The sequence below is a fragment of the Adiantum capillus-veneris genome, chromosome 22 (assembly GCF_014529385.1).
Source record: "Adiantum capillus-veneris isolate H3 chromosome 22, ASM1452938v2, whole genome shotgun sequence".
Taxonomy (NCBI): Eukaryota; Viridiplantae; Streptophyta; class Polypodiopsida; order Polypodiales; family Pteridaceae; genus Adiantum; species Adiantum capillus-veneris.
Window position 1 is genome coordinate 97,608,858 of NC_140952.1, and position 13,295 is coordinate 97,622,152.

The window sequence follows — 13,295 nt, forward strand, 5'->3', positions numbered from 1 at the left end:
GCACTGGCTACGTAATACTTACATTAATATTTCTCAATAACAAGACCTCTCTCCTAATAATTCTAACAAAAAAAATAAACAAAAGAAAAAAATAGAATGAACCATTCATATTCTGTTGCACATGGAGGCCTTTGTTGATATGATAAACAGCTCCCCAAGAACAACCCTTGCGCTTTGATACCACTGCTACAGACGGAGGCACAGTTGTCCTGCAAAATACTCGAAATAGCACATAGCAAGACATAAACGAATAAATCTATGTACCTGCTGACTCGCATAAATCCATAATCGAGCACGACACGAGCAGAAGGATACAGAGAGCAAGAGAGAGCGAAAGAGCACGTACAAAGGCGCACCTCCTAGAGCGGAGTGCTATGCCTGGCACGGTGAGAGAGAAAAGAGAGGATAGAAGAGAAGAATAAGACGACACTAGGTGCAATCTCCCCCCGCGCAAGAGTGAAATGATGTTATTAAATTGATATCTTACTATTTATTACAGCTAACAGGTGGCAAAAGCTTAACCGAGCTAGGCTATTGCAAAAGGATATTATATTTTATGTATATTTGATTATTCAAGTGCTCTTATGAGCTTTGGCCATTTATGACCGGCCGGCCAGTTTGTACTCAATTTGACCATTCAAAAAATCTATAAATCAAATACGTGCAAGAGGGAAATGATCACTCTTGCACGGGGGGAGATTGCACCCAGTGTCGTCTTATTCGTCTCTCCTATTCTCTCTTGTCTCTCTCGATGTGCCAGGCGTAGCACTCCGCTCTAGGAGGCGCGCCATTGCACGTGCTCTTTCGCTCTCTCTCGCTCTCTGTATCTCTTTGCTTGTGTCGTGCTCGCTTATGGATTTATGCGAGTCAGCAGGTACGTAGATTTATTCGTTTATGTCTTGTTATGTGTTCGAGTATTTTGCAGGGCAACTGCACCTCCATCTGTAGCAGAATATGAACGGTTCATTCTATTTTTTTCTTTTGTTTATTTTTTGTTAGAAATATTAGGAGAGATATCTTATTATTGAGAAATATTAATGTAAGTATTACGTAGCCAGTGCATGTATGTTTCCTCAATTATGTATTTATACCCTGAATTAGTAGATTAAAATAATCTCTTATTTAAGACGGGAATTTAAACCTGCTTAGCTTCATCCACAGTATGCAGAAGAGATTATATATTAAGTGTGTGCTTTGGATATAATTATATAATACGAACAAATATATATATATATATATATATAGGTATATAAATATGGAGAAATAGCACTCAGGGAACGAAAGAAGGAACCAGAGATGAAAAGAGAGGATAGGAGAGAAGAATAAGACGACGCTGGGTGCAATCCCCCCCCATGCAAGAGTGACCATTTCCCTCTTGCACGTATTTGATTTATAGATTTCTATTGAGTACAAACTGGCCGGCCGGTCATAAATGGCCAAAGCTCATAAGAGCACTTGAATAATCAAATATACATAAAATATAATATCCTTTTGCAATAGCCTAGCTCGGTCAAGCTTTTGCCACCTGTCAGCTGCAATAAATAGTAAGATATCAAATCCATAACACTTGCAGCGAGCTCTCGAGACGGACACAAAACTGCAAGCTGTCAACCTCCCATAGGTAGGCACTTGATTGCGTAGAGAGAGAGAGAGAGAGAGAGAGAGAGAGAGAGAGAGAGAGAGAGAGAGCGAGAGAGGTTCATGAGCATGCTTGCACGTGTGAGTTGCAAGAGCTCCACGCAAGGGCAATAGATCGTGAGTAGGCAATTCCACCCACACCTTGGCAAGCAGGAGTTTGTGAGTCGATTACACACCCAACAATCATCGCATTAAAGGGGCAGCACTCGAGGGGAACAAACACGGTGATGAGGACAGATGGAAAGTCTTGGCATAACTGTGGCAAACTGCTTTCAAGGGAGAGTAGCTTTGATGGTTGCTGACAAACAAGAGCACCACCCGCACACATGCAGCCGATGTCGAAGAGCAATACCACCTAGGTGCGGACCATGATCAGGTATATTCTCTCTCTCTCTCTCTCTCTCTCTCTCTCTCTCTCTCTCTCTCTCTCTCTCTCTCTCTCTCTCTCTCTCTCTCTCTCTCTCTCTCTCTCTCTCTCTCTCTCGGACACACTCACACACATTGTCATGTCATGCATGACCACACACTCTGCGACTGTGTTTTTGTGTATAGTGGCAGTGTTTGTGGTTGTTCACAATAGTGTGTGTGTGTGTGTGTGTGTGTGTGTGTGTGTGTGTGTGAGAGAGAGAGAGAGAGAGAGAGCGAGATTGTTGTGAACTCTAAGAGAGATAAAGAGAGATGTAATAAAATGAAACGGTCAATTTATCATGAACCTATGAGGAAGGTATGGTTTCCTTAGGTGTTTTGATAGCCTTGCGAGGGTGATCGAGAAGATGCCCTTGACTCTCTGAGCAGGATTGAAGCTGCACCCGAGTTTTTGTCTTCATTTATATGCTATTGTGGTTCCTATTTGGGTGACCTTGGGCATTGGAAGCCAAGATAAGTCTATATGGGAACAAAGAAGGGTAATTTATTATACATTATTCGGGCCAACGTTTCACTTGAAAAGGTTGTGGGCTTCACATCACAATGCTTATCAAAAGGAAAGCTAAATTGGGGGATTTGTTAATTCAAGAGTCAAAGAGCACCAGTGAGGTGAAAGGATGACATGGCTCACCCGATGAGTGACCCCTCCAGCCCAACGTCTTAGGCGAGAGAGAGAGAGAGAGAGAGAGAGAGAGAGAGAGAGAGAGAGAGAGAGAGAGAGAGAGAGAGAGAGAGAGAGAGAGAGAGAGAGAGAGAGAGAGAGAGAGAGAGAGAGAGAGAAAGAAAGAGAGAGAGACTCTTTGAGCCTTTGCTCTTGGTGAGCGTCGCATATTTGTGTGTGTGGGTGTGTTGACTCTTTCCATAACCGAGGTGATGGCGACCAAAAACCCATTTACATCAGTAGGTGGAGAATGATGAGCTTTCCATCCTCATCGTGCGTGTTGGAGATGTGGGGATCGGAGATTCCGTGCGGTGAGTGCAAGAGAGGGAAGGAGAAGGGGATGAAGCACAGAGAAGCTACACACCAAGGAGTTGGGTTAATGGAGAGGAAGGTGAGAGAGTGGTCAACTCTCTTACTTTCTCTCCCTATATTCATTAGGTAAAGAAAGTAAACAAGGGCGGTTTCCCACGACCACCTGGCCTACACCCCAACAACCTCCCACTTGAAGGTCATGGTGGCCAATAGTGGCATCAGTATAGTTAGTCTATACAAAGTTGATGGAGCATCGCTTAGGCTTCATCCTACACCCATAAGTTCTATACAATGTGTAAATCGCTCCGAGGCTAGGCTCTTCGTGAGAGCATTTGCGGGGTTGTTGTCAGTGTGAAGCTTGACAAGCTCGATGCGCTTGTCAGCCAATGCATCTTGTATGGCATGGTATCTGACCTCTATGTGTTTCGACTTTCAGTGAAACACCGGGCGCTCTGACTATCACAATGCAGTATTGGAACCTCGTGAATGCCCAGATCTCCCACTAGACGAGCTAACCATATGGCTTCCTTGTTTGCGTCAGACGCAGCAACATATTCTTCCTCAGTGGTAGATGAAGACGTGCAGTCTTAGAGCCACGATCTCCAAGAGATAGCTGCTCTGGCAAACATGAACACATAGCCAGATGTGGATCTTCTAGGATCCATGCAACCCGCATAATCCGCATCCATGTAACCTACAATAGATGCATCATTGTTTCCGAAGCTTAAACACTTGCTAGATGTACCCTTTAAATATCTGAGAATTTTCTTCATTGCTTCCCAATGCTTCTTGGTAGGGTTTGCCATGTACCTACTAACCACTCCCACTCCATGTGGAATGTCTAGTCTTGTGGCTACCATAACGTACATCAAACTGCCAACTGCTAAAGAATATGCCACTTTCACCATTTCCTCTTTCTCAGTAACTGTCTTGGGAGAATCGTCCTTGCTAAGTTTGGAGTATGCTTGCATTGGGTACTCAATGACTTCCCCCCCTGTATACTAAAATGTTGCAAGACTTTGTGGATGTACTTTTCTTGAGATAATTCAAGAAATTTCACGTTGCCTGTTTCTCTTGAGTTGCATACCAAGAAACTGATTGGCATTTCCCAAATCCTTCATGGAAAACTTAGTGCTTAGCATCTTTTTCAACTGATTGATTCATCAATTTATTTACCTGCGATAAGCATATCATCTACATACAAGATCAAGATGATTAAAGAACCATCGTTCAATCTTTTTGTGTATAAGCAGTGATCCTCTTGACTTCTTATGTAACCCTGAGACTGCATGAATTTGTCAAATTTTTGACACCACTGTCTTGAACCTTGCTTGAGGTTGTAGAGTGTCTTTTTAAGTCTACAAACCAATTCTGCCCTCATTGGCTTTTGGGTTTCACATATGAATCCCTCTGGTTGTTTCATGTAGACATCTTCATCTAGATCCCCGTGAAGAAATGTTGTGTTCACGTCCATTTGGACAAGTTCCATGTCCTGGATAGCAACCAAGCCAAGCACAGTGCGAAGCATAGTCATCTTGACTACTAGACTCATCAAAATCCACACCTTTTTGCTACTTGAAACCCTTGGCAACTAGACGAGCCTTGTATCTAGGCTCGTGATCTTCCGGTGTATACTTCTTCTTGTATCCCACGTGCAAGGTAAAGCATTTTTGTCTTTTGGTAATTCAGCCAAATCCCATGTCTCATTAGCCACAATCAAATTGTATTCTGATTGCATAGCCTGCTCCCACTTGACGATATCGTCCATTTGTATACCTTCTTTGTAGCAGGTTAGCTCTCCACTGTCAGTGACCAAAATGTGGTGTATACCCGGATCAAACCACTTGGGCGCACGTGATACTCTTACAGAGCGTCTCAGTGCATGACTGTTGGACTCTGCTCTCTCTGGAGCAATAGTAGTATCTTGCACTTGAGGATTAGGTGCAACACTACTAAACTGAGTTGGTTCGGAGGCTACATCCTCTAAACAAATGTGTCTGTAATGGAGAGGAACAGGGTGGAAGACGTACTTATAACTGGAGGAGTGACGAAGGATGAAAACATGAGGTCAAGGGAGATGGTGTTGGTCAACTGGGGTGTAGAGCTAGACTAGAATGTAGTTGAAGAGGTCGATACGAGATATCTTGGTTTCATGAAAACATATCATCACCAAGAAAGTAGCAATAATCGCCACACAAGCAAACATGAAGGGGAAGAGAAAAAGTCATTCTTTTGTGAGCTCAAGAGGTCCTCGATGAGCTTCTTGGCTACAATGATGTCTCATGTAGTGCATTGATTGTAGGATATGTCCAACATGGTCACGGTTAGGAAGATTTTGGCTATTTTCAGTAGATGCAAAGAGAGGGCATCTCTCCAAATGCAATCATGTACACACAACTGCACCTTGAAGGCATCTGGTAGCACACAAAAGGCTGATATGTGCAAAAGAATTCACGATGATATTGTTAGTCAGGGATTGCTGAAAGAAACCGTCATACTTGGCTCTACCTTGGTCGACATGTATATCAAATGTGGTGCACTTCATAAAGCACAAAAAGTGCTTAAGGAGCTTCCTGTCTAGGATGTCATTGTTTCTTGGAATGCACTGATTCCGGGATATGCCAACTTGGACAAGGCCAAGAAGCTCTAGGCTCTTTTCGGTGGATCCAAAGCTAGGGTGCCTCTTGAGGTGAAATCACATACGAAGGCAAGGGTAAGCTTTGGGTTGTTTTCAGCAGAGACAGGGCATCTCTCCAAATGCAATCACATACACTTGCGCCTTGAAGAATTTGCGATGATTGTGTGAGTCAAGGGTTGTTGAAAGAAAACATTGTGCATGCTTGTGTGGCTACAGACTTTGCTAGTCATAGGTTTCACATATTTTTTGCAAATATTTGCAGATAGTTTCTATTGTGGGATGCATTTTGAGCTAGCTTGTTCTTTACTTGCGTATATGGTTATGTGCTTTATGCTCTATTGAGTAGTTTGTCCTAGTTTATGCTTGCAAAGTTTGCAGATTGTGGAGTTAGCTTTATGCATATGTGAGCATTGGTTTTGATGCGTTTGATCATGCTTTTGAGCATTGTGTAGTGGTCGAGTTACCTCCCACTTTGTTGCCAGTTTGGCATGGTTTATGGTTGAGATTGTACTTGAGGTTTTGCTCAGTTTACAGGGGAGATTTTGTCATATTTTCCTAGATTTCTTGCCATACTTTGGTTCTTAGCCATTCATTTATAGTATGCTCGTAGTGGTTACAGGTTTCCTTTGATTTTGCCTCATGTTCTCACATCGATGCATATTCCAAGTGTGAGACTACAGCATGCAGGTTACAGTTTTCACTATTGAGCTACTAGTTGGTTTATGCTTGATTAGCATAGTGATCGACTGATCTTCTGCTTTGTTGCTATTTTGGCGTTCACTTATGGCAGCAGACATGTGTGACATTGAGAGACGGCAGTCTTGTTCTTGCCGATACATGTGTTCTTGGCATTGTGGTACACAGGGCACATTAGATGCCGTTGTTTTAGACGTATGAGATAGCAGCGGAGATGTATGCGAGATGCAGATACAACTTTGACAGATGTTAGAGAGGCAATTCTAGTGGCAGTCTATGCCAGTGACGGCGATGTCACGCTTGCCTCCAGTGTACCTCTTGCAGAATTGTCTATGGTTAGCACACTTTCTCCACAGTGGTTACTAGATAGCGATGCAGTTTTCCGCGTCACACCATGTCGTGAGTGGTTTAGCACATTTTCTAGTGGGAGACTTGGTTGTGTGCACTTGGCCGATGGTTTGGCATTTGACATAGAGGGTGCAGGAGATGTTTGTTTGTCATTGCCCAGTGGTGCGTCACACACGCTATGACATGTGCGCTATGTTCCTCAACTGAGATAGAGCTTGATCTCAGTGAGATAGTTGGAAGCTTTTGGTTGTTAGGTACTGCTTAGAGAGCAGTCTTTCCAGATGCATTGCAGTTCACTAGTGATTGCCACAAGAGCCCGCAGCGGCCTGGTATATCCTATGCATGTGTCTGAGGTTCAAGACGGCGTAGTCTCGGTTTTGTTGCTAGCATGCTTTGAGCGAGAGATGAGACGTGTCTTTTTTGCCAGTGATCTCCATCATGCTCAGGAGACAGAGCATTTAGCTATGCAAGACATGCTAGTAGACTATGTAGAGACAGAGATAGAGCGGCAGTGCTCTAGTGAGACACAATAGCTGTTGTCAGACTTTGTGCAAGTAGAGGTAGATCTGGTCTGCTTCCTAGAGACACGGACATAGCTGACAGATATGGAGTTTTTTGACATGCTCATGTTAGAGGCTAATGAGTTGTGCCAGGACGCATAGTTTTTCCTATGGGTGAGAGGGACGTAGTTTCCCCAGTGTCGGTGTTGACACATCCATACGCGATTGATAGCCTTGAGGATGCAGTGTTTGTAGATAGCGCAAGAGAGGCAAGTACAGCCAGTCTTGTGCATATTTCATCAGCGATCGGGCGTCTCATGTTCGACTTCTTACTATCAAGGCCCGACCTAGCAAGTGCACTGGGAGCATTTGCAACAAGGATTGTTAGCTGTACGGTGGCTGACACTAGCATGACGCTTTGCAGAGATTTGCAGACCATACAGAGTTGTGTGCGGGCTTTACATGCAGGCTCTAGCATGGGTACGCACACTAGCCTACCACCAGAACCAATACAACTGCGTGTAGATCGACAGAGTGAGCCAGTGGACGTAGGTTGAGAGAGTCTCTCGCCTAGTTTCTTGTACATACTAGTAGTTTAGCTAGTAGGCCTCACTTATCGACGCATCGCCTTTAAGTGGGAGATTGTTGGGATAAAGGCGCTCTGCCTTTTGCCCGCCCGAACATCCAGTGTCCCGGCCGCGCATCCACGTGTGTACATACCCTTATTCTTCATTACATATGAGAATAAGGAGCTCCTCATCTTAAGTTTTGCGAGGCTGATCCACCCACACCGGCTTGTGCTCTTTCCCCTACCTCGCACGCACAGCACCGTGCACACGCACATTGATGATTGTTGGGGTAAAGGCGCTCTGTCTTTTGCCCGCTCGGATGTCCAGTGTTCGACCACTCGCCCATGTGTGTACATACCCTTAATCTTCATTACATGTGAGAATAAGGAGCTCCTCATCTTACGTCTTTCGAGGCTGCTCCACCCACACCAGCTTGTGCTCTTCCCCCTTCCCCGCACACATGCATTCATTCGTGCACACGTGCACTCATTAGTGAAGCAGCAGGAGAAAAGAGTGGCGAAGTTCAACCAACATTTGCCAAAAAAGCTGATCGAGAAGGGTGATCTAGTGATGAAGTACAAGAGCTATCTTGACTTCACCTTTCAAAAGAAATTCAAGAAGAAGTGGACATGGCCTTACAAGGTCCATCAGGCTTTTCCCAATGGTACCTACGCATTGATGAGGATAGATGGTCGCTTTCTCAAGAACAGGGTCAATGGTGTGCGTCTCAAGCTCTATTTCGAGAGGGAGTTGGTGCCAGCAGTGCATCAGGTTCTAATGGAGGCGTTTGGGCAACCAACCTAAGCAAGCTTCTAATAGGCTAGGAATAAAACTATGTACATACAACTGAGTTTTTTTGGGTTTTCTCATAGTGTGCTCAGTGTTTGCAGTTTGTAGTGGAATAAAGCTCCTTTTTTGGTTGAGCATGAATGCTCAACTAGGGGGTGGGCAATGATAATGCAGCCAAAGTTTGTCGACCACAAAAGATGGCTTGGACAGGTATGTGCAGGCTAGTAGAAGCATGGCAAAGGGCTAGAGCAGCTACAAAGATCCTCGACAGATAGGTAGCAATGGATATGTATGGCTGATGCAGCTTATAGGCCAGGAAGGGCTCCAAAAGGGGTTAATTTGGGTAGCAAATGAAAGAGGTTCAATGTGCAATTTTTGGGCCTAGATATGTAGAGTTTGAGGTGTTGAAGGAGCAGGTCCAGACGGCTCATCAAGCGGAGCTATGGAGCCCAAGATATTGGAGTTTGAAGGTGTAGTGCATTGCAAATCCTTGCCGGGAAGGGCACCTGGGGACAGGTGGCCCAAGTGGATGTTATTGTATAGACGTGTAGTGCTTGAATTATGGAGAATGGCCGTCGACTCGGATTGCCAAAATCAGAGCTCTGGATTGCAAGTTATGGCCAATTGAAGTTTTGCCAGGGGCCAGTTATGCGTCGAGTTGATTGCATTGGGAATTGGTCCATCGAGAATCATTTTGGGTTCAACCTCATTCTAGAAGGTAGAACACTTCATATGGAGATGGTGGAAAGTTGTTGCTTGTCAAACGAAGCCCAGATCGGAAAGTTAAAGCAACTGTAAGTCAGGGAGCAGTTGCGGTAAAAGTGATGCCATATGTTTTTTTCAATTTTGGTACTCGCTGTTCGAGACCATGCGGGAGTCGAAATGCAGGGCTAAAGGGGTTCGAAGTCACAAAAGTGGAGTTGTGGTTGGTCTTTTACAACAGGGCAATTAGAGCCTCAGGTAAGAAATGGCAGGGGAAGGAAGTGGCATTAAAAAAATGTGTTTTTCTATGCTAAAGGAGATTTGTTCAACCCACTCAAAGGAGAGACACCCCCATATGCGGCCACCTGGCAGGCTGACATTAAACCCACATGCAAAGTGTTGAAGAAGGCGGCCAGCGTATATCACCTGGGGCGTGAGCCCATTTGTGAGTGTGAAGGCGAGAGAGAGCTCTCCCTAGTGCTCAGCGATGGCGGGCCGTATTCGGCGGGCTCTATGTTGGCCGTGCGCGTTGGAGCAGTTGATCGTTGGCGGCGATCTTGGTTGGTGAAGGTAGCACGTGGCAGAGCCCGTTGTCACTGGCCGGCGGTGGCTTTGAGAGGAGGCGCGCATGATGATGACGTGGCATGGTCCCCGTTGCGGGCCGGTTCACACGCCGCCAAGCTTTTTGAGGCAAAGGCTAGGGCACCACTAGCGATATGGCCAGTGGTCCCGAGCACATATAGGAGGTGGTTCCCATGTTGAGAGAGAGAGAGAGAGAGAGAGAGAGAGAGAGAGAGAGAGAGAGAGAGAGAGAGAGAGAGAGAGAGAGAGAGAGAGAGAGAGAGAGAGAGAGAGAGAGAGAGAGAGAGAGAGAGAGAGAGAGAGAGAGAGAGAGAGAGAGAGAGTTCAAAGATCCCCCAACGGGGGCGCCATATGCTAAGGGAAGCAAGGGACAGTCCAAAAGTGGGAGTAGAGAGAGAGAGAGAGAAAAAATCCAAGGGGGCTCCAAGGTGAGGTAAGGACCAGTTCAAAGGGCGGACAAGCCAGGTGGCCTAGAGGATAATTTAAAGCGGCAAAGCAATCCAAGGGGGCAATTCCAAGGGTCCAAACCCAAGCCGGACAAAGTGATCAAAGTGCCATTGGAGGGGGAGGGAGAAGCGAAATAGAAACTTGTAAGGGTGGCAAGCTCATGCAGAGGTTTCTAAAAGGATTAAAGCAAGTAAAGGATGTAAAAAATACCAAAAGGAGCTCAAGTTAAGGTGCACGAGCTGGGGAGCTCCCTTTTTTTCTTTGAGCTTAGCCACTCTTATAAAAGGGGTTGCACATGAAAATTAAAGGGCTTTTTTGCCAGGAGGATTTTTTGAAGGTCTACAAGCCTGTGTGTAGAAGTTTGCCATTGGAGCTGCAAAATCGATTGTACTATCTGCTTGCTAAATACTACTAAGCCTTTGCCCCATTTTCCAGGTGTCGCTTCTCCCCATCCCCCTCCTTTTCTCTTGCTCTTTGTGTGCATGTCGATGCTTGCGGAGGTGTGTGGCCGCAGCGTATAGGGTGGTGCAAAGAGGGAAGAATCAGGGTGCTATGTGAGTTGGGAAGGGTGAGTTGAGCTATCTGCTTGCTAAATACAACTAAGCCTTTGCCCCATTTTCCAGGTGTCGCTTCTCCCCATCCCCCTCCTTTTCTCTTGCTCTTTGTGTGCATGTCGATGCTTGTGGAGGTGTGTGGCCGCAGCGTATAGGGTGGTGCAAAGAGGGAAGAATCAGGGTGCTGTGTGAGTTGGGAAGGGTGAGTTGAGCTATCAAGGTGCATTCGTGCTGGGTGGTGTTTTTGCAAAGTAGAAAATTGTTGTTTTGTGTGCAAAGGCGGTTTTGTTAGTGTAAATTAGCCAATTTGAAGGTGTTATTCAGGAGGTTAGGGGTGTTGTGGATACCTTGCGCTATAGGGAGGCATTGTACTGTGTGTCAGGTGTGTTCCCCATTCCCCCTCTCCAACGGTATAATTTTTAGCTTAATTTCATAACTTGTTTAACCACTTTGATTTTTAAGTCGGTATACTTTTTTTAAAATAATTGTTTTTTGTAGTTTTAAAAGGATGTTGATCTTTCTTTTCAAGCCGGCATCGGTCCTAATATTGGATTGGAAGTGCTGTTGTGAAATGCTAGAACAATAGGCACTGTTTTACAATGTGTGGATTGTGTTCATTTTGGCATCAGTTCTATTTTGGATCGGAAGTGTCGTTGCTGAACATGGTTGGTTACATTCAATTTATAGGTAGTTCTATTAGCCTTGTTATCAACATCAGTTCTATTATTGGACTGGGAGTGTTGTTGTACAAGCTAATAGATTGCTTTCTTTGTTTTATGAGTGATATATGTGCTGATAGGCTAGTTTGGTGTTTCTTTTGGCATCAATCGTACTACTGGGCTAGAGGTGTTGTTAGATTCATCGAATGATGCCCTTGCTTTTAGGCTCGTTTGGTGTTTCTTTTGGCATCAGTCCTTCTATGGGCTGGAGGTGTCGTTAGATTCATTGAATGATGCCCTTGCGTTTAGGATAGTTTGATGTTTCTTTCGGCATTAGTTCTACTATTGGGCTGGAGGTGTCGTTAGATTCATCGAATGATGCCCTTGCTTTTAGGCTAGTTTGGTATTTCTTTTGGCATCAGCTCTATCATTGGGTTGGAGGTGTCGTCAGTTTCATCAAATGATGCCCTTCTTTTTAGGCTTAGTTTCGTGTTGCTATCGGCATCAACCCTACTATTGGGTTGGAGGTGTCGTTAGTTGCATTGAATGATGCCTTGTTTTTTTGGGTTAGTTCAGTGGTGGTTTCGACATCAACCCTACTATTGGGTTGGAGGTGTCATCACTCTCATTGAATGATTACCTACTCTTTAAGTTAGTGTTGTCGTCAGTTTCAATGCACGAAGTATATATTTGTTATAAAATTTAAAGTTATGTTGTCTTTAAAAATCATGAAATATGTGATGATTGTAGCATACATGGATCCTATGGAAGTGAAGGAGTTAAAAACCAAGATCAGAACTCTGTTGGTCACGTGTATATGTGCCCTGACTACGGAGGAGATCACCTCTATATTGGAGAGTGAGACACGTAGAGATCGTTTCTTTGATACCATAATTAAAGCAGTTCAGGCACACTTCTCAACTGTAGATGCCAAGGCTATCCGTAGGCTAATAGATAGTATTGTGGGAAATATGACACAACGCTTAAGAGACTTGGGTGTTGATGCACTAGCGGGATGCGGATCTAGCCAAGCTACAACATTGGACTAATATATGGCGTGTAGAGAGGTCAAAGTGGAAAAGAGCGCATGATATTGATGCTCAAGATGTCCATAGCCACAAAGATAGATCCATCTTTTATTCAACAGCGTCCTCTCAAGATGCAGTAGTGGGAAGATCAAATACAGAAGCTAGGACGGACCACAAGCATTTATTATGCACCCTTTTTGTGTCTCAGTGTGCCATCGGTGTTTACCTCACACCCGAAGCTACCAAACATGGCCGAAAGCTTGGAAAAGATGCTACAGAGTTGTGTCAGAGTGCACAATCAAAGGAATCACTTGGTTGCCGCCAAAAGTGCAGTATGTGGTCAAATACTTCAAAGGAGATGCAGCAGAGAGCCCCCAATCTTTCGCTCTGGAGGCGAGCGTGCAATTGTTCCATATGGGCATCGTTAGATGCATAGCACAGACACACCAAGAGCCATGGTCCCTAATTTTTTCTCGCTTCAATGGAATGGACCTGGGTGACATGTTAGAGTGTGTTCCACCACCCAAAGGCAAATTTTATAGCATACTGGCAGCTCAAAAAGAAGATCCTAGACGTCCTCCCATAGAGCAAGAGTTAGAGATGTGCAAGGACATGCTCAATTGGGTGCCTTCTTTTATGGATGCTCTGGTGAAGACCATGGCACACGCACACAACAAACAATATGACTTGTACCCATGGAACATCATGACTGACTTCATAAAGGAGGGTGTGCCGCATGTGGGTGT